Genomic DNA, 5,000 nt, shown 5'->3' with positions numbered 1-5,000 from the left:
AGTTTTGGCCCGTTTTTGGGCTGTTTTGGCCTGTTTTTGGTCCGTTCTTGCGTGGCACGGCGACCGTCGTGAGCGGAGCAAAACGTCAGCCATCTCAGCACCCTGGAACCCCCCGGGTGGCACAGGGCTGGATGGGGCTTTCGTATAGCAGGGACGGTGCTGCCTCTCGCTTCGCTCGCTGTTCGCCGCTCACCGCTCGCTCGCTCAGCCAAAAATGGCCAGTTTTGGCCCGTTTTTGGGCTGTTTTGGCCTGTTTTTGGTCCGTTCTTGCATGGCGCGGTGACCGTCGTGAGCGGAGCAAAACGTCAGCCATCTCAGCACCCTGGAACCCCCCGGGTGGCACAGGGCTGGATGGGGCTTTCGTATAGCAGGGACGGTGCTGCCTCACGCTTCGCTCGCTGTTCGCCGCTCGCCGCTCGCTCGCGCAGCCAAAAATGACCAGTTTTGGCCCGTTTTTGGGCTGTTTTGGCCTGTTTATGGTCCGTTCTTGCGTGGTGCGGTGACCGTCGTGAGCGGAGCAAAACGTCAGCCATCTCAGCACCCTGGAACCCCCCGGGTGGCACAGGGCTGGATGGGGCTTTCGTATATAGCAGGGACGGTGCTGCCTCTCGCTTCGCTCGCTGTCCGCCGCTCGCCGCTCGCTCGCGCAGCCAAAAATGGCCAGTTTTGGCCCGTTTTTGGGCCGTTTTAGCCAGTTTTTGGCCTGTTCTTGCATTGCGCGGTGACCGTCGAGAGCGGAGCAAAACGTCAGCCATCTCAGCACCCTGGAACCCCCCGGGTGGCACAGGGCTGGATGGGGCTTTCGTATAGCAGGGACGGTGCTGCCTCTCGCTTCGCTCGCTGTCCGCCGCTCGCCGCTCGCTCGTGCAGCCAAAAATGGCCAGTTTTGGCCCGTTTTTGGGCCGTTTTGGCCAGTTTTTGGCCTGTTCTTGCATTGCGCGGTGACCGTCGAGAGCGGAGCAAAACGTCAGCCATCTCAGCACCCTGGAACCCCCCGGGTGGCACAGGGCTGGATGGGGCTTTCGTATAGCAGGGACGGTGCTGCCTCTCGCTTCGCTCGCTGTCCGCCGCTCGCCGCTCGCTCGTGCAGCCAAAAATGGCCAGTTTTGGCCCGTTTTTGGGCCGTTTTGGCCAGTTTTTGGCCTGTTCTTGCATTGCGCGGTGACCGTCGAGGCGGAGCAAAACGTCAGCCATCTCAGCACCCTGGAACCCCCCGGGTGGCACAGGGCTGGATGGGGCTTTCGTATAGCAGGGACGGTGCTGCCTCTCGCTTCGCTCGCTGTCCGCCGCTCGCCGCTCGCTCGTGCAGCCAAAAATGGCCAGTTTTGGCCCGTTTTTGGGCCGTTTTGGCCAGTTTTTGCGCTGTTCTTGCATTGCGCGGTGACCGTCGAGAGCGGAGCAAAACGTCAGCCATCTCAGCACCCTGGAACCCCCCGGGTGGCACAGGGCTGGATGGGGCTTTCGTATAGCAGGGACGGTGCTGCCTCTCGCTTCGCTCGCTGTCCGCCGCTCGCCGCTCGCTCGTGCAGCCAAAAATGGCCAGTTTTGGCCCGTTTTTGGGCCGTTTTGGCCAGTTTTTGGCCTGTTCTTGCATTGCGCGGTGACCGTCGAGAGCGGAGCAAAACGTCAGCCATCTCAGCACCCTGGAACCCCCCGGGTGGCACAGGGCTGGATGGGGCTTTCGTATAGCAGGGACGGTGCTGCCTCTCGCTTCGCTCGCTGTCCGCCGCTCGCCGCTCGCTCGTGCAGCCAAAAATGGCCAGTTTTGGCCCGTTTTTGGGCCGTTTTGGCCAGTTTTTGGCCTGTTCTTGCATTGCGCGGTGACCGTCGAGAGCGGAGCAAAACGTCAGCCATCTCAGCACCCTGGAACCCCCCGGGTGGCACAGGGCTGGATGGGGCTTTCGTATAGCAGGGACGGTGCTGCCTCTCGCTTCGCTCGCTGTCCGCCGCTCGCCGCTCGCTCGTGCAGCCAAAAATGGCCAGTTTTGGCCCGTTTTTGGGCCGTTTTGGCCAGTTTTTGGCCTGTTCTTGCATTGCGCGGTGACCGTCGAGAGCGGAGCAAAACGTCAGCCATCTCAGCACCCTGGAACCCCCCGGGTGGCACAGGGCTGGATGGGGCTTTCGTATAGCAGGGACGGTGCTGCCTCTCGCTTCGCTCGCTGTCCGCCGCTCGCCGCTCGCTCGTGCAGCCAAAAATGGCCAGTTTTGGCCCGTTTTTGGGCCGTTTTGGCCAGTTTTTGGCCTGTTCTTGCATTGCGCGGTGACCGTCGAGAGCGGAGCAAAACGTCAGCCATCTCAGCACCCTGGAACCCCCCGGGTGGCACAGGGCTGGATGGGGCTTTCGTATAGCAGGGACGGTGCTGCCTCTCGCTTCGCTCGCTGTCCGCCGCTCGCCGCTCGCTCGTGCAGCCAAAAATGGCCAGTTTTGGCCCGTTTTTGGGCCGTTTTGGCCAGTTTTTGGCCTGTTCTTGCATTGCGCGGTGACCGTCGAGAGCGGAGCAAAACGTCAGCCATCTCAGCACCCTGGAACCCCCCGGGTGGCACAGGGCTGGATGGGGCTTTCGTATAGCAGGGACGGTGCTGCCTCTCGCTTCGCTCGCTGTCCGCCGCTCGCCGCTCGCTCGTGCAGCCAAAAATGGCCAGTTTTGGCCCGTTTTTGGGCCGTTTTGGCCAGTTTTTGGCCTGTTCTTGCATTGCGCGGTGACCGTCGAGAGCGGAGCAAAACGTCAGCCATCTCAGCACCCTGGAACCCCCCGGGTGGCACAGGGCTGGATGGGGCTTTCGTATAGCAGGGACGGTGCTGCCTCTCGCTTCGCTCGCTGTCCGCCGCTCGCCGCTCGCTCGTGCAGCCAAAAATGGCCAGTTTTGGCCCGTTTTTGGGCCGTTTTGGCCAGTTTTTGGCCTGTTCTTGCATTGCGCGGTGACCGTCGAGAGCGGAGCAAAACGTCAGCCATCTCAGCACCCTGGAACCCCCCGGGTGGCACAGGGCTGGATGGGGCTTTCGTATAGCAGGGACGGTGCTGCCTCTCGCTTCGCTCGCTGTCCGCCGCTCGCCGCTCGCTCGCGCAGCCAAAAATGGCCAGTTTTGGCCCGTTTTTGGGCCTGTTGGCCAGTTTTTGGCCTGTTCTTTTGCATTGCGCGGTGACCGTCGAGAGCGGAGCAAAACGTCAGCCATCTCAGCACCCTGGAACCCCCCGGGTGGCACAGGGCTGGATGGGGCTTTCGTATAGCAGGGACGGTGCTGCCTCTCGCTTCGCTCGCTGTCCGCCGCTCGCCGCTCGCTCGTGCAGCCAAAAATGGCCAGTTTTGGCCCGTTTTTGGGCCGTTTTGGCCAGTTTTTGGCCTGTTCTTGCATTGCGCGGTGACCGTCGAGAGCGGAGCAAAACGTCAGCCATCTCAGCACCCTGGAACCCCCCCCGGGTGGCACAGGGCTGGATGGGGCTTTCGTATAGCAGGGACGGTGCTGCCTCTCGCTTCGCTCGCTGTCCGCCGCTCGCCGCTCGCTCGTGCAGCCAAAAATGGCCAGTTTTGGCCCGTTTTTGGGCCGTTTTGGCCAGTTTTTGGCCTGTTCTTGCATTGCGCGGTGACCGTCGAGAGCGGAGCAAAACGTCAGCCATCTCAGCACCCTGGAACCCCCCGGGTGGCACAGGGCTGGATGGGGCTTTCGTATAGCAGGGACGGTGCTGCCTCTCGCTTCGCTCGCTGTCCGCCGCTCGCCGCTCGCTCGTGCAGCCAAAAATGGCCAGTTTTGGCCCGTTTTTGGGCCGTTTTGGCCAGTTTTTGGCCTGTTCTTGCATTGCGCGGTGACCGTCGAGAGCGGAGCAAAACGTCAGCCATCTCAGCACCCTGGAACCCCCCGGGTGGCACAGGGCTGGATGGGGCTTTCGTATAGCAGGGACGGTGCTGCCTCTCGCTTCGCTCGCTGTCCGCCGCTCGCCGCTCGCTCGCGCAGCCAAAAATGGCCAGTTTTGGCCCGTTTTTGGGCCGTTTTGGCCAGTTTTTGGCCTGTTCTTGCATTGCGCGGTGACCGTCGAGAGCGGAGCAAAACGTCAGCCATCTCAGCACCCTGGAACCCCCCGGGTGGCACAGGGCTGGATGGGGCTTTCGTATAGCAGGGACGGTGCTGCCTCTCGCTTCGCTCGCTGTCCGCCGCTCGCCGCTCGCTCGTGCAGCCAAAAATGGCCAGTTTTGGCCCGTTTTTGGGCCGTTTTGGCCAGTTTTTGGCCTGTTCTTGCATTGCGCGGTGACCGTCGAGAGCGGAGCAAAACGTCAGCCATCTCAGCACCCTGGAACCCCCCGGGTGGCACAGGGCTGGATGGGGCTTTCGTATAGCAGGGACGGTGCTGCCTCTCGCTTCGCTCGCTGTCCGCCGCTCGCCGCTCGCTCGTGCAGCCAAAAATGGCCAGTTTTGGCCCGTTTTTGGGCCGTTTTGGCCAGTTTTTGGCCTGTTCTTGCATTGCGCGGTGACCGTCGAGAGCGGAGCAAAACGTCAGCCATCTCAGCACCCTGGAACCCCCCGGGTGGCACAGGGCTGGATGGGGCTTTCGTATAGCAGGGACGGTGCTGCCTCTCGCTTCGCTCGCTGTCCGCCGCTCGCCGCTCGCTCGTGCAGCCAAAAATGGCCAGTTTTGGCCCGTTTTTGGGCCGTTTTGGCCAGTTTTTGGCCTGTTCTTGCATTGCGCGGTGACCGTCGAGAGCGGAGCAAAACGTCAGCCATCTCAGCACCCTGGAACCCCCCGGGTGGCACAGGGCTGGATGGGGCTTTCGTATAGCAGGGACGGTGCTGCCTCTCGCTTCGCTCGCTGTCCGCCGCTCGCCGCTCGCTCGCGCAGCCAAAAATGGCCAGTTTTGGCCCGTTTTTGGGCCGTTTTGGCCAGTTTTTGGCCTGTTCTTGCATTGCGCGGTGACCGTCGAGAGCGGAGCAAAACGTCAGCCATCTCAGCACCCTGGAACCCCCCGGGTGGCACAGGGCTGGATGGGGCTTTCGTATAGCAGGGACG

Source organism: Musa acuminata, unplaced genomic scaffold, assembly GCF_036884655.1.
Source record: "Musa acuminata AAA Group cultivar baxijiao unplaced genomic scaffold, Cavendish_Baxijiao_AAA HiC_scaffold_58, whole genome shotgun sequence".
Lineage (NCBI taxonomy): Eukaryota > Viridiplantae > Streptophyta > Magnoliopsida > Zingiberales > Musaceae > Musa > Musa acuminata.
Note: the sequence above shows the minus strand (reverse complement) of the source record.